At 54.5% G+C, this 22,463-nt stretch overlaps 1 long non-coding RNA gene across 4 annotated transcripts; it reads right to left on the bottom strand.

The window, feature by feature from the left end:
* Positions 1-666: 666 nt before the first annotated feature.
* Positions 667-22,258, bottom strand: LOC125938350 (uncharacterized). 4 transcript variants are annotated; one of them, XR_007462678.1, is made up of 4 exons: positions 20,007-22,258; positions 11,034-16,342; positions 8,676-10,238; positions 667-7,403 (listed from the first exon to the last, which is right to left on the bottom strand). It is a non-coding gene; the product is annotated as an uncharacterized LOC125938350 (long non-coding RNA). The 4 variants fall into 4 exon arrangements; XR_007462679.1 differs by having other exon boundaries at positions 8,676-16,342; positions 20,007-20,933; positions 21,464-22,258; XR_007462677.1 differs by having other exon boundaries at positions 8,676-16,342.
* Between the last annotated feature and the right edge of the window lie 205 nt (positions 22,259-22,463).

The raw sequence follows: 22,463 nt of genomic DNA, 5'->3' as shown, positions 1-22,463 counted from the left end.
TCCCCCACTGGGGATTGGGCCAGATGTCCCTCCCGTGGGCTCCACACACACTGCTTGCATTAGAATGGCTTCTGTGCCTTAGTCATGCAAGCAGTCCTCTTTCAGCATCCAGCACCTGCAGGCATAGATCAGGAGCACCGAAATCAGCTGCTGAGCCAACGGGTGGGCTGCAACGAGTGGTCCTCTTGCTGCCTGGTCCTCACACTGGTCTGCTGTGTGACCTTGCACAGATCACTTTGCCTCTCTGGGGTTGGACTGAGCTACTATTTTCCAAATGTTTTTGGAATGCATTTAACATCAGGACGCAACACATACAATATGAATATTTATAAAACCTAAAACTGAGACAAAATTTTGCTAACTGATGTTTCTCTCTCTTTTTTTTTAAGTTTTTTTTTTTTTAATGTTTATTTATTTTTGAAGAAGAGAGAGACAGAGTGGGAGCCGGGGAGGGGCAGAGAGAGAGGGAGACGCAGAATCCAAAGCAGGCTCCAGGCTCTGAGCTGTCAGCACAGATGCGGGGCTCGAACTCACAGGCTGTGAGATCATGACCTGAGCCGAAGACGGACGCCCAACCGATGGAGCCGCCCAGGCGCCCCCTGAAGTTTCTCTTACTACATGTGTTATGCTTTTATTTTGTGTTCTCTTTCCTTCCCCCCACTTGCCCCACCCCCACCCCTGCCAAAAGGCTGGTTCTCCCATTCCTGGATGGCAAGGTACAGTTGGAAAATACTGCCAAAGATGGTCCCAAGCTTCTCTGCTGCTCACTGCTCCTGCACGGCCTCCCCCAAAGACTTTTCTGGTGTTTCCAACAAAGACATGGATGCCGCCATCTGACACCCCCATATTTATGCCGCCGACCATCTTCTGTACTCCACCTCGTGCTGGCCCGAGACATCCAGCCCAGCCTGCGGGCTGGCACCGTGTGCGTCAGGATCAGGAATGAGGCTTGAGGAAGGCAGGGCCTGGTCCCCAGCTGTCTGGGGTAGATATCATCAGGCTGTGTCTGAACGCCTCAGGGCAGGACACAGGAACCTCGACAGGGGAGGCTCTCAGCGCAGGGTGGGGAATTCAACCCCAGCCCCAAGCCCCATGCTTCTGCCTGGTTGGGCACCTGAAGACACCTCTGGAAAACTCCAGCAGAGGCACTTCCTGGAGATCTACTCAGCTTCCCTATGCTCTGGTCTCACAGGGAACCCGGCATCCACCTTCTGGACCCCTCCAACAGGGAAAGGGGGTGCAATCAGAAATTACACTGCGGGGCACCTGAGTGGCTCAGTCAGTTGGGCGTCTGACTTCGGCTCAGGTCATGAGCTCTCAGTTCGTGAGTTCGAGCCCCAGGTCGGGCTCTGGGCTGGCAGCTCAGAGCCTGGAGCCTGCTTCAGATTCTGTGTCTCCCTCTCTCTCTCTCTCTGCCCCTCCCCTGTTCACATTCTGTCTGTCTCTCTCTCTCTCAAAAATAAATAAATAAATAAATTAATCAATTAATTAATTAATTTAAAAAAGAGAGAAAGAAATTACACTGGGACGACAGGAATAAACCAGGTGTCTGCACAAACCAGGATGAGTGTGACCCTATGGGGGCCCACAACACTCCTCACTTTCCCAGCTCGGAAGCAGGCACGTGGCTGACTCTTCTTTGAGCCTGAGGAGGTGTGTAGACGCTGCTCTTTAATCCGGGCCTCGCTGTGGCGGACACTGCCCTCTACTATGTAATCAACCCCCTGGCAGACCCCGGTGACCACTGTCCCCCTTCCTCGTTGCTGACCGGTCCCCAGAGTTGGCGGAGTTTTAAAGAGCCAGCCCCGCAGGTAACCAATGATTGGTGGAGGGGTGGCCATGTGACCCAGTCCTGGCCAATGAGATGAGAGGGGAAGCTTGCTGGGGCTCCGCGGAAGGGTTCTCCACACCCGGAAGCTGCCAGGGCAGAGCACCTGTGCCCCTTAATCGGCCTTTGGCTGCATGGGTGGTAGGGTGAGAGCCCAGAGCTGTAGTGATCATGGCTGACCCCGGGTGGGGGAGGACGGAGCAGGATGATGGAAGGAGCCTGGGTCTTGGTGACATGAATCCTGAGTTGGCTGAGTGACTTTAGGCCACTTAATATGAATTTGTTCTACAAAGGCAAGTGTGATAGACCCTGTGGGTGTCGCCTGCCCCAACATCCATTACTCACTCCTCCACTGAGAGCCCTCAGGCTTTTCTTTGAGGAACCAGCCTCTTTGCCTCTCTCAGCGTGTGGCTTCCTATAGGAGTCCCCACTGCAGGCAAACACACACACACCATCTATCCTGATCCAGGTCTGGCCCAGCAGCACTTTCTTCTTCCTGGTCGCTATGATTGGTTCAGGGTGAGCATGTGACCAAGCAGGACCCGTGAAGCTCAGTTAAGGGGCTTCTGCTGGGACATGAGGGAAAGAGAAGCCCTGGGACTTCTAGGGTCTAAAGCTACTGGCAGCCATCGTGCCACTCTGGGAAGAACATGATGGGGAGAGAAAGTCTGAGCTGTGGTGGTGACAGATGGGTGTCCCACAGTCAGTCCTATCCTAGGATATCCCAGTACGGTCAGCCAGTAAATCTTTAACAACACGCTTGGTGGGGGTGGGGGTAGAGAGAGTCCTGACATGTCGTGTTAGCTGGTTCCCAAAGTGTAAATACTCCTACCTCGGCTGGCGGACCAGCTCCTGCACACCACTGGGTTTGAGCCACTCTGGCCAGGTTTTGTGTCACTTATGACCAGGATAATCTGACCTCCATACCCAGTCTCACTATTCTAGAAGGGAACGCCTCCTCAGTTATGCTTTGGCTCCCATCAAGATTGTGTAGCTGTCTGGTGTCTCCATTCATTGCACCATGGAGGTAACTGGTTTCGTTGCGGTGGGCCCTGTTGCTTTTGGGTTCTGGGGGAGGCTGTGGACACCTCGAAGCCCCTCTACAGCCTGACCAGAGGCTCTGCCTCCCCCCAACCAACCCCCAGAAACTAGCTCCCCTTTGAGCTTGGGCTCTGACCAAAGGTAGGGAGGCAAGAACTGGCAGAAAGGATGCAGAGTCTGTATCTCAAGCAATTTTCCTGCCACAGGGGACAAAACCAGCACGTCCTTCCCTGGGCTGCGGAGAGGATTAAATGACCTCAAGCATCAGAGTACTCAGGACCAACCTTCCCGTGCAGGGCACTGCATTCCTGCCGGCCGTTATGGTAACTGCTGCTGGTGTGCCTGCACACACAGTCCTAACCCCCTCCCCCCGCCCAAAAAAACCCTACCTTGCTCTTCCTGAAGCTTCTCCATCTCATTAAATGGCAGCTCCATCCTCCCAAGTCAGACCCCATCCCTGGAGCTGTACTTGCCTTCTCTCATCCACCCCACTCCCAGTCCATCACCGAGCTCCCAGACGCCACCTCAAGACGTCAGCCAGGACCGTCCGCTTCTCACCATCTCACTGCTTCCCCTCTGGTTCGGCTGTTCCTGGTCTCTCCTGGGGGAGTGCAATAGCCTGGCCTTGCTGCTGCTGCCCTAGCCCCACCCTCCACACAGCAGCCACAGTGATCTGGTTCAAGCCTAGGTCAGACCATTCCACCCCTCGGCTCTGACCCCCGCGGTAGCTCTTGTCTTCATTCAAAGTCCTCCTGAGGGACCACAGGGCCCTAAGGATCTGCTTCACCTCACCCCTCGTTGTTCCTCAACCACACCAGCCACACTCTGCCCCTGGGCCTTTGAAAGTCTGCTCCTGTCTGGAACATTCTCCTCCCAGACTTCTCCATAGCTTGGTCCCTTCAGGTCACCTTCTAGGCAGGTGGCCCCTGCATCCCTGATCACGCCATCTCTGTCTCTGCTTCACCCTACTTTGCCCCCCCCCCGTCCCCCTCAGCACTGCCCGCTATCCTTTCATCTCTGTGTTTGACAAATCATCTGCTCGGTGTGCACCTCCCCTCCACCCATCCCGGGGGGCAGGGCCACCAAGTCGCTCACCTGTAAGTGACATGTTCCTGGCTGCCTCGGAAGGGGCTGGCCGGGGACGCTGTTGTCTTCCTTGCTCTATTCCCAGCGCCCGAGTCAGAGCCCGGTACGGAGGGGGTGTGCGGCACACGCACATCTGACTGGCTGCATGGAACGCTTCGAATATGTTTCCGCGGTTGCTCCAAAGTGAGTTAATGTCCGGGGTGGGCTCCCCGTGTGCCAGATGCTGCCAGCGGTGTGGGGGGCTCCTGAGAAGTAGGAAAGAAAGCATGGCCCCCGCGAAGGAGCATCGCTCTGCCCAGTGTGTCTCACATACGTGAGCCGAGGATGGCCTGGCAGGTCATGTGCCAGAGGAGAGGTCCCTGTACCAGGGCTCATGGAGAATGCAGGGCCCTGTGGGCAAGGGAAGGAGGTGGGGGCTGATTGTACTCCTTGTACCTTCCCCAAATTCAGATACACCTCCTTATCCCTGTCTCTGCCTCCACTGTCCCTGTTCATGTCTTTATTATCTCCCCTCTAGAACGTTCCAGCATCCTCCCAGGCACCAGGCATATCCCTTTAAATCAATTAGTCTCGCAGTTGCTAGAGCCCTGTTTATGAAATGCAAAGCTTCTTTGGCATTTGGGTTTGTGTTTCTTGGTCCGAGAATGGAGTCCCAGCTCCTTCCAAGTGTACAATGTCTTCTCTGACAGGCCCCTTCTTACATCACTGGCTTCCCCTGGCTTGCTCCCTCGGAAACGCTTATAGCTTCCTACAGTCATGGTGATGTTAGACTTCTCTGTACTTTGCCACCTCCCTTTTTTAGCTGGGTCCTACTTGTCTTTTTAATTTATTTTTTCCTCTACTCGTCTTTTAAAGCTCAGCCAAAGTGGTCATCTGCGTGGGGGGTGGGAAAATAGTGACTGTAAAGGGGCATGAAGGAACTTTCTGGGGTGATGAAAATGTTCCATATCCTGACTGGGGCAGTGGTTACATACATATGTACACATGTCAAAATTCATCCAACGGTTTGCTTAGGATGGGCGTATTTTATCATGTACAAATTATACCCCAATAAAGTAAATTTAAACAAAAGCTCAGCCCGGTGCCATTACCTCCAGGAAGTCCTCCCACATGCCCAGGCTGGGCCTGTGCCTCCTGGTCGGCTCTGGGAGGACCCTGGACCACCTCTGCCTCATCACTCACCACCCTGGACTATACATATCGGACTGTGGTCATCTCCTGTGGTCTTCAGCCCATTCCCCGGGGGCCACTAGCCCCTAGCGTGGTGCCGGGCACGTCATAGGCACATTGGTATGGATGTCCGGGGGAAGGGGACGGTGAGCTTGAGCTCACCCCCTTTCTCTTGGGCTATGGGTGACTGGAGTATCTGGAGTCAGACAAATCTGGGTCTGCCGGCCACTAGCTGTGTGACCTCAGGCAACTCAAGGGAGGTGCTAATGATGGAACTCACCTGACAAACAGGTGTGACGCTTGCCGGGTGACCGTGACTGAAGGCTCCACTGAAAAGCTATCCTCCTCTTGGGGCCCGGCCCTGTTCTAAAGGCTTTCCTTGCACTCAGTAATGTGAGCCTCACCCAGCATTTGTCATCCCCATTATATGGGTGAGGAAATTGAGGCACAGGGTAGATAACAACCTTGCCCAAGCCTGCGTCGGTGGGGGAGGCGGTCTGACTCCAGCTGGTGCACGTGGCCGCCCCACCGGATCTGATGAAGGCCAGCTGCTGTTTGTATTACGTTGCCACTCCTCCCTCCCCCGCTCCCCTGGTGCTCCTTGTCTTTATCCGTGTCCCAGAACCATCTCCAGTCTTTAAGGTCATGGTCACAGTTAACGGGAAGCTTGCAAAGGCAAGATTTTCTCATTCCCCACGGAGTTGCTGGATGGAAAACAGGCTGGGCCCCGTCACCGGGCAAACGCCTGTGTTGTGTTGACAGGAGCCAGGCGGATTAACTACGCAGACGGCTCAGCTCAATTCACAGACGTTTAGCCAACACCCGTGATGTGCCAGGCAGTAGGCTGGCACAAGGGTGCAGGGGAGAGCTAGGAAGATGGAAGAGGGTGTGCCCCGGCTGGGAGAGGCGGAGGAGTATTTAAGAGGCCCAGGTGAGAGAGCAGGCCCCACCCCACACCCCAGCGGCCAAGTTTCTTGGTTTAACCCCCATCAGGCCTAGGCTTTGGAGGTGATGTTTGACCTTCTTTGTGGCCACCCAGACCCTAAGAAGTTGGGAACGGTCCTATTCCAGAAGCCCCCATCTCCCACTAAGGAATCCCAACACTTGCTTTCCCAGACTCCCTTGCAGCAGGGGTACAGGCCTGTACCCACATTCTACCCACATGGGTAGCATGACCCACATTCTACCAAGCAGCAGAGACGACAGGAGAGCAAACTGTGGCGGAGAGGGTGGCTGCAGGCGTGTCTGATCCCAGGGCCCACGGTGACAGAAGTTTTCGTGTCGTGTCTTCAGTGACAGTGGGCAAGATGGTGCGCCTGGTCTGCTGGGACAGCAGCCGGGTCCCTGGAATCCACTTCTACGGTGGGATTTTGGACACTATGCTATTCCTTGGTGGACAGCTGCGAAACTTGCTGTCTGGCCCTCCCAGTGACTCTGACTCACCGCACGCCCCATGACAAGTTGCTTTCCGCTTAAACTACTTAGAGATATCTGTGGGTGGTAACTAAGAAGCTGGGCTGATGCATTCAGTCCCTATGGCTCTCATCACCCGACCACCTTACACAGAACCGCTGCTCAAAGCGCATGGGGAGCTGGAGATCGCCATGGCCCCAGGACTGATGAGGGAGGAAGAGACGGTAGAAGGAATGTGTGGGCACGGCGGGTTGGCTCATTCAACATCCATTCCTACACTGTGCTGTGCTTTCCCGTCTGCACTGGGAGGCTGGGAAGCTACAGGCTACATTTCCCAGATGCCTTTGGGTTCCAGATATGATCAGGATCCTGCCATCTGATGCACTCCCATGAGACTTTGATTTGGAACTACGGTGTTTTTTTTTTTCTTAATGTTTATTTATTTATTTTTGAGAGAGCAAGTGAGCACAAGCAGGGGAGGGGCAGAGAGAGAGAGAGAGAGACGCAGAATGTGAAGCAGGCTCTAGGCCCCGAGCTGTCTGCACACAGCCTGACGAGGGACTTGAACCCACGAACCAGGAGATCTTGACCTGAGTCGAAGTGGGGCGCTCAACCAACTGAGCCACCCAGGCGCCCCTGGAACTGGGTTTTGAGGGGAGGGAGGAAGGGGAAACTTCACTAGAGTCGATCGTGGGATCGGTCATTTGCGGGTAGCTTCCTGCTCCAGCACTTTCTCGAGGAAACAGAAGCCTCATTCTGGAATGTGGTGTGGGCAGCTGTTCTGGGGAAGCTCAGCTGGTCTTGTCCGTTTGGATCCTCCAGTGCCTTTGTGAGCTGTCTGCGCCCCCTTGATAAATTCTTTTTGCTGAAACAAGAATCCTGGGATTCTGCCATCGGCAGCTAAGAGCCCGTCCCACCATGCCCAGCGGAGCCCAGCCCTTCCTCTGCGTTCTCTTTGGTTCAGGGGTCCTCATTGCTGCCACAGCCCTGTCAGCTTCATCCCTCCGGCAGGGACTTCCTCATGGCTGATGCCAATGGTCAGTTGTTTCCCCGTGACCTTCTAAAGACCAGAGCGTGGAAACCAAGGGTCCCTAAAAGATCTACCCTGGGCCCCGGAGCTCTTCCCATTGCCTCAGCGAGGAGTCCACGAGCAGGCGGGCACTCTACCTGCACTCACGACTCCCTGTGGAGGCCAGCCTGGAGACAGCAATCTCCTCCTTGGCTAGTTTAGGCAGAAAGGGATGTATTATCAACTCATTTACAGAACTGTCTAGAAGAACTTGCAGGAGGGTTCTGCTTACCGAAGGGAAAATGGGGCCAGGGCAAAAAATTACTTGGGAAAGTGGGGCTGATGGGCAATGCGTTCCTGGGAGTGGCCACCCCTCCAGCATCCCCCAGTGCCAGCCCCATCTCTGCCCTGCCCCCCTACAGCGATGGCTCTTGCCACCCAAAAGCCCTCCAGATGACCCTCCAGAGCAGCGGGGTTGGCTGTGACGGCGACATGGGGCTCCTGCCTCCTTGCACGCTGCCTATGGGAGTTACCAATGAGACAAAATCTGTTGTGGGTGATTTACACGTCTGTGAGCTTTTAATGAGCACAAAACCAGGTGCCAATATTGTCACTTTGACTAATTTTTCCTGCAGGGATTGTGCAGAGCCCACAAATGCACACACAGAACATGCAGACAGCGTAAATTCTGAATCTCCACTGGCGCACGCACACACACGCGCATGCGTGCGTGTGTTTATGGGAGTGTGTGTAGCATAAGTTGGTTTTACCCCTTCGGCAGTCCATCCCCTCCCTAAGGAGTATATCCTGGAACCAAAATAGAAAATAACAGAGACAAAGGGATTGAAGGTATCCATTTTCGCCCACACTTCAGAAACTGATATGGAAACATTGAAGTCTGGATGAAACTCTAGAATAACAAACCAACTTCAAACTGTTTTGAAAAATAAATATTGCACAGGACCCACACATCCGCGCACGTCAACTTACTTCAACAAGGTTTTGAGGAACCTTACCCGTCACTGCGGCCCACGTCCTCTGATATATTCTACTTGGATTTTTCGGTTTTGTGTGCTTGTTTGTTTGGTAATGCTGGCCACAGCCCATGAAATTGATTTCATGACTCACCAGGGGGTCCCTGTCTTGCTGTTTGAAGCTCATCCTCTTAGGCATCTCTCCCCTCCTCTGGGGTTTTATAAAGCTGAACAGGAGAGGCCAACTGCCCTGTGTGCTTGGTGGAGGGTTGAGGGCAGAGAGAACAGATGCCAGCCATTGGAAGTTGGAGGGTGAAGTGATGAGACCGGGCACGGCTCCTGAGAGGAGACAAGGGGCTCTTACAAAGCCATCAACAAAGGAGGACCCTCCGGGCCATGACCTGCCTCAGGGAAAGTGGAGATTGGTAATTCAGCTGACAGCCTGGAGGCCGCAGCTTTGTGGTCCTAGAAGTGTGGAGGGGATCCTGGGTGGCTCAGTCAGTTAAACGTCCGACTTCAGCTCGGGTCATGATCTCCCGGTTCGTGGGTTCGAGCCCTGCATTGGGCTCTGTGCTGACAGCCTGGAGCCTGCTTCAGATTCTGTGTCTCCCTCTCTCTCTGCTCCTCCCCCACTCACACTGTCTCTTTCTCTCTCAAAAATAAACAAATATTAATTTTTTTTTAAATTCACTTAAGAAAAGAAGTGTGGGGAATTTCCCAAGGCAGGGAGGAAGATCTTCCTTCCCTCTCACTCCTTCATACATCCTCTCTGTCTTCCTTACTCCCCACCCCTCTCTTCCTTTCTAACTTCCTTTCTTCCTGCAAGGCCTGGCTGGGCTGGCATCCGGTCTGGATCTTGCTTTTCCCTGGCTCATAGCCATGGCTGAACCCCATCCTTGGTTCTCATGTCCCCATCAGCTCTTAAAGAGTCCCTGGGGTGGCTGATGGCTGGGGGTCTGGGCCAGGGGCCAGGAGGCGAAGAGCCCCAGAGGCCTGTGCATTCATTGGTGGCTGGCAACTCATAATGGGGGAGGGGGGAATCTCCAGATGTTGGTGTTTAATGCTTTCTACAGCACAGCCCATCCCAAGCATGTAATATTCATTATATGATACCAACATTTAGCTTCAGCAATGGAAATGTCAACTTTAATTATTTTCAAGGAGTCTTGATGGCTCTGGGAATAAATCAATATAAATAATGTTTTCATAAACTCTGAATCATGCTCCTAATAGCATTATATCTATAATTTTAATATTCAGAACAATTTTTCTTTGCATCTTAGCAATTAATTGTAGCCAAGTGCTCATTTTTCTGTTTTCTATTGCTGTCATCTCAGAGCCAGGGGCCGGAGGTGACACACTGGCACAGGGGCCATGTCCCTGATCCTGAGCCCATTCCCGATTCTACTGCCCAAAAGGCCAGGCTCGGTATAATGTCTCTTCCCCCAGAAAACCATCCCCTTTCCTCTCACCCACTTAGTTTACTCACCCTTCTGGCCCACTGTCTCCAAGAAGCCTGCTCTGGCCAGCATGTCTGGCAGGGATGGGTCCCTCCTCTACATGTAAACGTGGCACCCCATCTACAGCCCCCAGGGCAGACAGCGGGAACTTGTCCAAGGTGCCATCTACCGGCTGTGTGACTCTGGACAGCTGACAGGTGGCAGCACCAAGGGGTCATCTATCAGGCAGGGTTATTTGCAGGTCACAGAGAATGACACTGGTGGATAAGAGCAGAAATGGAATTTATTAAAGGACACCAGGAAGCTCAAACTCTGCAAGGGCCAGAGAATGCAGCCTGGAGGCAATTGACCGGGAACGGCATCTGAAATTCGGCTGCAGAGCTGGCCCAGAGGACGCCACCGACACCCTAAGACCCCAGCCCTTGCAGTGTGCACAGCAGATGGACAGGCCTGAACGCTGGGGAGATTGCCCATCTGTCGCTTCCCGCTCAAAGCCTGGGGAGGTGTGAGCCACTGGCGGGGCCTGGGACGAAGCCAGGGGTCCCCCAGGCACAAGAAGAAAGTTCAGATGATGGGCAGATGAGGGCACACAATGCTACCGGGGCCACAAGCCTCCCTCTGCCTCATTGCTGAAGACTTTTTGCAGCAGTGTTGCCTGGTGTCAGTATTTTCTCAGTAGAGAACTCCAGAAATGCAGCTCCCAGGACCTCCTCTCCGATCTGATTTCTGCCCTAAACTTCCCATTAGGACTCACTGTCCCATGTCACCCACTAATGTGCAGGGAGAATGCACTGATGGACAAACGGGACACTCCAGTGCCCGTGACGGTTATATGTCTCAATGTGGACAGTTAATTGGGGTTCTGGTTTTGGGAAACTGGTCTCTTATAAGATTACAACCTATGAACCGGTGTCCCAGCCTGTCCCTTCTGAGCCACCAGCCATTCAGGGTCCCTTTTTCTAAGGCTGGTGACCTGGCCCCAGTTCCCGGTGATGGGGTGGGGGCTGTCTGGACAGTAGTTGGCTCTGTCCCTGACCCTGATCCAGAAGTACCTTTCCATTCACAGGAGTGTAGGGTGGTGTCCATTAGTCACCATGTATTTGAAAACAGAAATCAAACCCGCAGCCTCTCTGAAGTCGCTCACCCAAAGGTTTAAAAAAGATCAAGCCCATCAGTGGACTTATTGGAATATCCCATTCACTTTAAAAAATGAAATGATGGGGGTGCCTGGGTGACTGAGTCGGTTGAGCGTCTGACTTCGGCTCGGGTTGTGATCTCACGGTTCATGAGTTCAAGCTCCACGTCGGGCTCTGAGGTGCTGACAGCTCAGAGCGGGGAGCCTGCTTCGGATTCTGTGTCTTCCTCTCCTGCTCGCAGTCTGTCTCTCTCTTAAAAATAATGAAACATTAAAAACATTTTTTAGATGAAATTATGTTCAGTTGGGATCCTCTGGGAAATTCCCGACCCTATCCCTCTTCAGTGCTAATAGGCTGAACACTGGATACTTAATAGTTCTGCACTGTGGGATGGACAGATGGACGGATGGATGGCGAGCTGCCCTCCAAGTCCAAGAGTCTGGGAGGGAGGGTTAAGAGCAAACAAGACTGTGGAGAATCTTTGAGCACAAGATTATACTTTGTCTGGAACAGCTGGGAGATCAGCGGGGGCCTCATCCAGAGGTAGGTGGGTGGGTGGGATAATTTTCCTGGGTCCCTTTCTGGGAATTTTCTCTGAAGATGCCTGACGGGTCCAGATTGGGTAAGAAGCAGTGGGAGAGCAGGTTACGAACTGTTATCCCCAGGCACATTGTTCTAAGGGATCTACCAAAGGCATCAAATTATGTTCCCTTCATGCTTGAAGACAAAGAAGGGAAATTTGAGAGCTCTCCTTTTAAGCGGTGTGCCTTCTAACAAAGAAAGAATACAAGCATTTGTACCGTAAAGCCATCCTCTTGATTACTATACCCAGGGCAACCAATTCATATGATCCCCGAGCAAGATCCTTGGAGATTAACGCTACATTTCATCAGCCATTAATCTCCCACATCCAGGGGTCGGGCGAGCATGTTTGCTACTGGAGAATGTGATCTCCAACTTTGCCTGAGAAATTTCTTCCCAATGACTGCATTGTTTAAAATTCACCTCCTCGGCCCCTGCCCAGTCCTTCTCCCCTCCCTCCTACCTGTTCAGATTTTTCATTTACAGGCAACTGCAAATGAGGAAGGAGACCCAAACAGGAAGCCTCACCCCATGAAAAGGGGCCACGGGAGGCCGTCAGGAATCTGGGGCATGTCCCCTGCGGCTTCTACAGAGGCACAGTGGTCAGGGAGGACAGGGTCACAGGGGGAGGGGCAGAGAGCCGGGGAAGGGATGGCTGTGGCCAGCGTTGGTCAGCAGGCTTTGGGGGGCTCAGAAGGAGCAGTAGGATCACCAGTTTCTTTTTCCTAGAGCAGGCTTGAGAGAACAGCTATAGGGTGTAGGGTAGGAGGGGGAAGAAGCCAAGGAGGGCTGGCTGGGTGCATGTTGCACAACTGAGGTCCTGAGGGCAAAGCCCTAGACCCCTACTTGGGCCTTCCTGGTCTGCTGGGAAGGCGAAAACGGGGAGCTTCCAGGGAGCCCTGCCAGAAATAGAACTCATCCCATTGGTCCTGGCTGGGCCTCGGAGACAGCGCAGGAAGAGCCTGGGTAGAGGGTAGCAGAGGGCCTGGCCCGCGGCCCAGAGCAGCCGGCAGGTGCTCCAAAGAGAAAGATTTTGTACCCTCCTGCCAGCCTGGGTGCAGAGCCCGGGGAGAGGGGCCCGGCTACTCAGAGCTTCTGGGTGAGGGCCCGCTCTCTGCAGGGTGACCCCAGCTGCACCTGAGAGGCTGGAAGGCTGTCCGACCTGACAAGCTGGCTGAGAGACGTTCCTGGGGGAACTGTGTTTAGGATGGGGGCTTGTAGTTGTGGTGCTGGGTGGGGCGGCAGCAATTCTGTGCCCTTGTCTGTCACCTTGGGCCTTCGTCAGGCAGGCCCTCCTCTGGGGAGGGCATCTGAAACTGCAGGAGTGAGGCCGGCAGGAGGCCAGAGGGTCCCAGAATGCCGGCTCCGTGCTACCTCACCTCACTTTGTCCTCCCCAACCACTCTGCTCGTTTCAAAGCCTGCGGAAAAGTGCTCCTCTCCTCCACCCCGTCAGCCCAGACACGCCGCCAAGGGTTCTGCAGCCGATGTGCTTCTTCCCCAAGAGGGGTCTATGGAGCCCCGGGGTCCTCCTGTGAATGTCCTGGGTGCCTCGAGGCCCGGGATCTGTGCGGATTCAGTGCCACCCCACAGCGGGGCAGACCCGAGACGGATGCTGTCCGGGCAGACTTTAGCCAGCGCAGAGCCGAGCACAGGCCTTGGGGGCCTTCAGAGGGCTCTCCTCAGTCGTTTGGGGCCACAGTCCACTGTCTGGGGGCTGGGACTGAACCTGAGCCCCCGCCTCCCACCCCACACCAAGCCCCAATTCCACAGTTTTTCTCCCTTTTCTCTTCGACCTCCCAGCGGGTCAGAAAAACTATGTCCCAAGAGAGCTTTGGCCCTTAGCAACATAAAAAGGGGTTTGTTTTCAGAAATACAGAGGCCATCTGCCCATCCCTGGGGGCTACCTTCCCAGCGTTGGCCAGACGAGCTTTTCCTCTCCTGCCGACTCCTTACTGAAGCTGATGAGGCAGCAGAAGGCAAGCTGACAGGCTGCAACCCCTGCCCCCCACCTCGCCAACACCCCCAGGTGGGATATGTGTGATATTCCTCGCACTCCTGGCTGCCCAGGAACAAAGGAAAGGGTGAAAACAACTGGTTAACTGATAGAGATCCTAGAACGGCAGGACCTAAGTCTCCATCACCCCTCCATAGTGACGTGAGAAACAAAGGCAGAAGGAAATGGCAGATAGAACTAAATTTCCTTGTAACCCGCAGCCCCTTGACAAATACTTGAGGCTGGCAGAGTAAAACGTTTCTCCAGGAACTCCTGTCTTAATGTTAATGATTTGCTAGAGGGAAAAACAACCTTGGCTTGACAATAGCATCCTGGGAGTCTTCTTTAGCATATGAAAATCTCACTGGAAACTTCCCCTGGACTTTACCTCACCCCCAACCCCATAGTATAAAACCAGTCTCTCCTGTGGTCCCCGGGGCAGCTCTTCCTGCCCACCGGGTGCTCTCCCAGTGTTTCAATAAAATCGCCTTTTTTGCACCAAAGACGTCTTCCAGAATTCTTTCTTGGCCGGTGGCTCCAGACCCCACGAACCCCACTGTCATCCCCCAAAAACCTCATCAAAGACACTCGGCCCGATGCTCATTGCTGAGGTCCTAAGGCAGGGAGAGTTCTCCCGTTGCTGGGTGACCTTTCATAAGTCACTCCTGTCCTGGGGGCCTGATTCTCATCTGTAAAATGAGGGGGGAGTGAACTATCTCTGATTCCTTCTAGCTAAGAAATCTGTCTCTGTGATGATGTTGGGGATCGTGTAGACTCACTTCCTTTGTTGATAAAATGTGGAAAGTAATAAAACCATTGAGACGTGAAGTGTTGAGTATGAAGGGCGCTCCCTCTGCCTTTTCTGGAATGAACACCGTTATCTACCCTTCAAGGAGGGGAGGGCCCTGGCCAGTGCACGGTCCCTGTGCCCCCTCATCCCTGCCGCCCTCCCCTCTCTCTGCCTCCCTCTGGGGTTGCCGGGAGGAAGCAATGAATGCCACGTTCTATGTCCAGGAAAGGCCCGTGCAGATGCTCAGAGATCATCATCTGCTCAGTTCAATCATGCTGACCAGCCTCAGGCTCTACCTTCCAGGGAGTAGACTCAGGTCTGTACAGAGTCCTTCTCATGTGATAGGAACAGGGGCCTCCTGGGGGCTGCCTGTGCAGAAGAATTAACCCCTGGAGGAAGGGTCCGGTCAGTCTTGGGTGAGGGACAGGGAGCCACCATGGGCCCACGGCCCTGCAGAAGAGGCAGGTAGGAGTAGGAGGTGAGGAGCCCGAAAGCAAGGCGGCAGCGTCCCCACCGTCTAACAAGGCATTTCTTGGAATACTTGTGGAGAGAAAAAGACACTGATGAGTGCCAATGGATGCCCTCCCCAGTAGAGATGGAGGGAACCCACCCCCCACTTCTGACTCAAGAAGTCAATGGCTGGGGTCCTGGCCTGAATCTGGGTAGAGGGCAGTTCTGAACTAGGGACTCCACGGGGGAAGAGGGGGACTTCCACACACATAAGTCACCATGCTTTGTACTATGTGACCCCACTGATGGGGCCAAGGCAGCCACCTCTCCGCTGGGGTGGGGACACCGTCTGAGGAGCAGTTAGGTGGAGGGGATCAGAGACGCATGCCCAGAGCCTGGCAGGGCTATGCCTGCGTCCATGCCCTCAGCCCTGCTGTGTCCCCAGGAGGCCAGCTGCCCATTGGCCCCCAACAGCCCCATCTCCCGGGCACCCCCCTTCCTCCAGCTGTAGGGCCGCGTGTGTCAGATTCTTAGAACACAGGAGCTGAACTGGAAGGGCCCCTTAGAATGAAGGGAGCCACAGACACTGCCTGGGGTAGAAGGGCCGAGGCCCTCACTCTGGGCTTGCTTGCTGGGGGCAGGGTTCACTGGAATTAGAGGTGGCTCAAGGCTCCAGAGCTCCCGATTAAAGATTAAGAACAACAATTGCATTCATATGTAAGCTTCCCAGGGTTTAATAACTTTTTGCATTGTCTTCCCAGGTCTTACGTGCCCAGGGCAGCTGCCCAGGTAGGTAATTTATCTCCATTTTACAGTTGAGGAAGTAGGCTCCAACAGGTTAAGGACCCTTGAGACCAGAAGCTCCCAAGGTGGAATGACAGGCAGTGGACTGACAGCTGAGAAACAAGGGGACCGTCAGTGTCCCCCCATTATTTCACTCCTCTCCAGGCTTCCGCGGGTCTTTGACCCCTGCACAAGCGCAGAGCGGGGAGCATTTCAGAGGGGAGCCCACCCCAGCCCCGGCCACGCCACCTGGCTTCCCCCGCTTCCTGTGCCCTTAAGGCACAGGCACTCAGACAGTCAAGCCACCGAAGGGGCCCCCAGGACGCTGCTGGCAGGGGCCACCCAACAGCGGGGGGGGGGGGGGCCGGGCGCGTGCGGAGGGGGCGCCGCCACCGTCACTGTCACAGACGGAGCCCCTCGGCTCTTCGTGACGCTCGTTCATCTTTGCTCAGTACCGTCAACTCCTTTTCTGCCCAGAATGAAGATAAATCGCTCTGCGCCGGAAAACTACATTTAGCATCTCCTTCTTTTTGTGGGCCAGCGAGGTTTTCATCGACAAGGCGTTGGTATTGCAGATGGCTTGCCATATGCCGCATTCCCTCCCGCTATCACCTTATGAGCAGATTCTGTCAGGTTTGAGGAGTAAAAGCTTAATTAACGAGTGGTGTGTACAATTATGTACTTAATTATCTACTGCTTTTACTTCTTTGTTGTTTCTTGGTTTGCAAAAGTTTGGTAACAGTTATAGGCAACTGTTCCCTAATGCAATTTCTCTCTTCTCTCTCTCTCTCTCTCTCTCTCTCTCTCTCTCTTTCTCCCTTTGGAGACTGCCAGTGGGATGAGAGGGGGGCTTGCCTATTTAGACAGTCAAGCTTGAAGATGTGGGCCCAGCCCAGACTTACTGACTGAGCTCCCTGGGAGGTGCCCCCCTCCCCCCCCTCCCCCCCGCCCTGGGGTATATGAGTTTCCAGGAGAGTCTCCTGGTGCTGTCCAGGCTGGGAACCCAGACCTGGGCCTCCCTATCTCAGCTGGATGCAGTCAGGACAACCCTCCTTCTCATTCTTTCTCCATCTCTTCCAGTTGGTCCATCCTGGGGATGGTGGGTGTGGCTGGACCAAGGTAGTAAGGAGGACGGGAGGTGATTGCGGAGTGGTGGGAAGGTGGGAGGGACGGGGAGGGGACAAGGGACACCTTTGCTGCAGGGTAAGGACAGGGGCAGTTTTAAGGAGCAGAGCACAGAAAGACGACTTGGAATGGAAGCACAAAAGGCAGCAACGCGGAGGGAGTTTACTGGGCTGACGCCAGACCCATGATTTGGGGCTTAGAAAGAAGCGACTGGACTCCCCCCGGAAGCATTTCCACTCACATCCCATGTGACCTTAGGGCCAGGAAGTCTAGTGCATCTCTAGTGCAAGGCGTCAGTGCAGCGGGGTCCTGTTTTAGCACACCTGCCTCAGGGCTCAAGCTCGGTCATCAACACGGGGTGACAGAAAGTGGCCCCAGAGCCGACAGCAGAGGAGTCTGAAACATCAGGGAGGTAGCCCATCTGGCTTCTCAGAGGGCCGAGGGCTGGCTCTGGGCTCCTCAGCAGGTGGGTTCTCAAGTGTCTCCCCCACCCCCACTCCGTGCCTACTCATGTTGGCTGAGGCTAGGTGCAGTCTGGGGAGGCCTGGAGGGTGGGAGGGAGAAAGGGAGAAGATGCAAGGGCAGAAGAATTGCAGAATCAGGAGCTCAGGACTTCCCTTTCTCCCTCCCAGTCGAGGGAGAAACATGGTGGACATTTCCCGGAAATGAAGACGGACACAGGACATGCGGTCCCAGCTCCCCACCCAGGAGCGCTTGGCTATCTAGATCACCTCTCTGCACAGCCGTTTCCTTGTCCGCAATGAACAGCAGGGGCCGGAAAAGTTCTTGGGCCTCTGCTGGGTCCCCCATAAGATTCTGTGTTCTCCCGACACCGCCCATCTCTTATCTCTTAGGGAAGAGTCTGCCAGACTCCAGAGCGCTGGCAAAAGAATGGTAGAGGCCGGGCTGGGCTCTGACCTCATGGCATACCCGAGGCCTAGAACGGCGCCTGGCATGTGATAGGCGCTCGGTGGGCATCTGTCAGATTCATGGAATTTTCGTAGACCTGCCAGTTGCGGCTGTGTCACGCTCATGGTTCCTTCAAAAGACAACTGTCCAACCCCAGAGAGAGCCAGAGTCCCGTGCACCATGCCTGGTCCCAGCTGACTTATGGGCAGACCATTGAGGAAAGTCAACTTGAGATGTGGCCTGGGAGAAGGGACGACACAGGGCAAATGGGTCCGGCTTCTCGGAGGGTTGACCTGGGAAGCGCTGGGAGCATGACGGGAAGAGCAACGTGAGTTGAAGCTGAAAAGAATCATTGGAAGGAAGAGGTAGAGATGGGGTGATGGAGACGAAATGACAAGGGAGCAGGACAGAGGGGTCAGCAGTAGACCTGGGGTGAGGGGAGACACCCCCCCTGCCCCTGTGGGGGGAGGCCTGGCTCAACCACAGACTCTTTTCTCCAGTTCCCACCCCACACGGTGCCCCTCACTGCTTCCTGTAGATCTGTGTTAAGTGCCCTGACCCTGTTCAACCTTCCTCTGCAGTATCAGTTAGCTTAGGGAAGGTCTTGAGAACAAAAGCTTGAAAGGATAGAAGCAGGAGGTGGGCACACTCCTCACAGCCGGGCCTCAGAAATCAAAATCTGACCAACTTCAGAGGCAGAACAATAATTTGGGGACACATGAGTGGATTGTTCATCCAAGCTGGGATTCAGGCAGAAGCTCCCAAGAATTGCTGGCAGGACCCCAGTAGGAGAATGGAAAGTTAGTCACCAGGTGGCCTTCCCCACTTCTGCGGTAGGGGTTGGGATGGATGAGGGAGCCAGGGGAGGAGATGGGATCATCTAAGTGGGGACCGGGGACTCGGAGGGTCTGAGGAATGGCTGAGAACTCCCTTTCCACATGCAGGATGATGTGGCTTCTTGTACTTATACTGAACAAGGAAACACTTGAGTCTCACTAACCCGAGGGCACTGCATCTTGGTGGGATCCTAATGGGGCAACCCAGCTAGGTTTTCACCCTTCAGAGGAAGGAAATCTTCAAATGCATGGCTAGGGAGGCTGAGGAGAAACATGACTGGGGTCGTGAACAGGAAGGAGGGCTCTTCCGTTGGTCCCACCTCCATGCCAGGGGTCCCGCTGCAAGGCCTTCTCCCGGGTGCCTTTCAACCACAGATATACCTCCATACCCCCAATCCAGCCCTCTCCATCACCCCATCACACTCCTCCTCAGGGAGGGGAAGCTGCCACACGGGGTATAGGCCACCCTCATGGAGCCCCACTGGTGGTACAGGACCACCGTCCTCCCCAACCTTTAGCCGTGGCCACAGCTCAGGGCCACATCAGGTCACATAGTACTTCTCCCTCTTCTGCCCCAAGTCATTCCTCAGAAGAACTTCAAGACCCTCTTTGCTGCACGTGGATGCCGTGGATGCCTCAGATGGGATCGGGACACAGGTCGGGAGGTCAAGATGGACATTGGTGAGAGGGGCAGCCAATGACAATTTGGGGACTGCTGGAAGAGGTTTGGAACTCTGCCCTCCTTGCAGAGGCAAAGAAGCCTGTTCACTTCCAGAGGTAGAGCTCAGCTTGTGTCACCTATGGGGTCAGGCAGGGGGTTTGGCACTGTGTTCCCCTGCAGCTCTTGTGGTGGGTGATTGGTGTTCTCAAACATGGCGTCCCACTGGGTCCTGGGGATGTGGAGCAGGGGAGAAAGCCCCATTTCCACTCTTGTGGATGTTTATCCTTTCTATCCCCTCCACCAGAGGGTCTTTCCTTTAGCCATCTTCCCAACCCCAGACTGGTTCGCTCGCTTGCTCACTCGCATACATTCCCTCCCCCACCCCTAAGCCTGCAGTAACACCTCCGGGTAGGGGGAGGTTTCCACCCTGAGCTCACCGAGCCCCCATTTCCTACTGCTGGTCCCCAGCAGTTGCAATGGAGCTTTGTTGCCATGGCAACTTCAGGTCCCCAGGGAAAGAAGAAGGGCCCACAAGGAGAGCAGCACAAGCATCTGAACATCAAAAAAAGTGGTGCGTGTTCTGTTCCTCTCCCACTTTGTGGCTGACCCTCCCCCTAGGCCCCACTTGGGTCGAGCCAGTCCGTGGGGCCCACACTTCGCACCCCACTGCTTCTACCCAGCTCAAGCACCACCTTCCTGTGTGCTCCCTCCTGAACCCACCGGCCTTACGGACCAGTCTGTCCCCCTGAGGAATCCTACCACATTCTGTCATGTTTAACTGTTGACAGGTCTGTCCTCTGCAGAAGTCTTAGTCCTCGTCGCTTCAGTGGTGGCATCGTTCATGTCCAAAAAGGGCTTCTCTTGCAGGTGGGGGTGTGCTGTGGGTCGGGGCGCGAGAGGGCCCAGATAGGTCGCTGGGCCAGGCCTGGGAAGGAGAGGCTGGGGCGCATGGGTGAGGGGCCTGAGTGTCAGGGTGGGGCAGGTGGTGGGCGAAGAATGGGATGGCTGGCTTTCCTGTCCCTTTGCTGATCAGATGCGCTGCCCTTGGGTTCTTGAGCCACTTCACACTAAACCCCACTGGGAGCTAAGCGTTCAGAGAAAATGAACACCCGGATGTTGGGGGCCTCAACAGTGCCACATGGGGAGGCCTCCTTCCCAAGTGGCTGCATCAGGTTACCCTGAGGACATTTCAAATGGAGAAGGGGCAAGGGGTACAGTGGGTAACTATGTGCCTGATGGGTGCCAGTGTGTGGAAAAAGCCCAGCTCATTCTACAAGACCAGGGGTGGAGGCCACCAGGAAGCAGAGGGTGACCAGAAGCATCTAGGCTTGCACCTGGCTCTCGGGGATGGCTGCGTGCAGGACTATGACAGGGATATAGTGTAGATACACTCAGATTTCTTTCCGACCCTGCCCACTCAGGGGGCTGAGTGGGTCATTCTGTGGGTAATTCTGACGAAGTGATTCTTCACGGAGTTTATCTGAAATATAAGAATGGGTTCCTGGGGGCACCTGGGTGGCTCAGTCGGTTGAGCGTCCGACTTCGGCTCACGTCATGATCTCACAGTTTGTGAGTTCGAGCCCTGCGTCGGGCTCTGTGCTGACAGCTCAGAGCCTGGAGCCTGCTTCGGATTCTGTGTCTCCCTCTCTCTCTGCTCTTCCCCCGCTCATGCTCCGTCTCCCTCTCCTTCAAAAATAAAACAAACATTGAAAAAATTAAAAAAAAAAAAAAGGGTTCCTGGTGCTCTTAAAGCTTAGAATGTCTGAGCCAAAGAAGAGACTCGGGGAAAGTTCTGGAATGCAACCTGGAGGAAGCCAAAGCTTGGATGCAGCATGTAACTGCTCACCCACTCATGGTAGCAGAGCTGGAAGTGGGCCCTGGGCCCTGCCTTTTTCCCACTCCACTAAGATGAGAACATGCATTTCCTGACAAGCAATCTGCTAATAGCCTGCTGGGTTGTATGCACGAATGTTCCATGATGCCAGAATTCATGTAATGTCTCCTTACATTACTCTTATCACCAAGGAATGGCTCAACACCATCCCACTCGGGGCCAGATGATTCCCCCTTGAGTGGAGAGACTATGGTGTTGGGGGTAAGGTCCATATGAGCAGGCAGGAAAAAAATGGAAAAAGGAAATGTTTCGAGGGAGCAAAGACCAGTTAAAGACAAAGAAGTAGCTCCCTTTTGGTCCCCCCTGCACGTCCCCCACTCACCAGCCTGAATGTTGCCTTTGGTGTGGGGTACGTGCAGAAACCAGAGATCTGCCAGGGTGACTCCAAATTCCACGACACGGATGATGGGATGGAGCCCTGGCAGTTTGGAGAGGACAGCGAGGGAGAACATTTATGGAACGCCTCTTTGAACTACAAAAGACAAACGCGCCTCGCCTGGACCCCTGAAGGACCCACTTTGTGAACCTGTGGCTACTTCCTGGCCAGATGCCAGAGAGAGGACCATACTCTCAAGACCCTGCTTGGCTAGCTGGCTACCTCATAGGTCCTTGGGTGGCGGTGACGAGGAACCATAGCTTACACTTAGTTAGTCCTCTGGTGTGCTTTGTTACAGGTTTTAAAGGACAACCCTATATTATTTGAAGCCTCCTCTTAAGTACGCATAAAGAGCGAGGAGAAAAAAGCCTCCCTTTGCAGATGGGGACACGTGTTCACTCAGTTCTGGAGCTGGATAGAAAGACTCCAAGGTCGATCTGCGTCTCTGTGCCACCTGGTGTCTCCGTTCCCCCGAGGGCGGCCGCAGCTTTGCCCGCCTCTGTCCCTCCAAACAACTGTCTCCCCGCTTCCCATCAAGATCTCCATCCCGATGCCAGAGAGGCTCCTCCCCGCCCCAGACTAGAGGCCCCTGTCCACGGCACCCCCATCGGGCCTGCCCCTCGAGCCCCGGCACTTGAAGAGCTGAGGTCAGCTCTGCCCTCCGGCCCCCAGAATGAGCAGTGAGCGTGTTCAGCAGAAACGCTCCTCGCCTAGCGGAGATCAATACGTCAATAGAAACGTCAAGCTGAACACAAACAGAGGGAGGTTGAGAGAAGCAGGGGCAGGGGGCTAAGTAGGCTCTGGAAGGAAAAGAGCCAGACAGGCCTGTCTGGGGAACAGCTCCATCCAGCAAGCGTCTTCCCTGCATTGTCAATGAAAAGAGGAAGACTCATTAATTCAGGCCCCACTAATTAGGAACCCACCACAACCCAGATCCGGGCTAGAC

Source organism: Panthera uncia (assembly GCF_023721935.1).
Source record: "Panthera uncia isolate 11264 chromosome B2 unlocalized genomic scaffold, Puncia_PCG_1.0 HiC_scaffold_24, whole genome shotgun sequence".
Classification (NCBI taxonomy): domain Eukaryota; kingdom Metazoa; phylum Chordata; class Mammalia; order Carnivora; family Felidae; genus Panthera; species Panthera uncia.
This window is presented reverse-complemented; position numbering and strand designations above follow the sequence as displayed.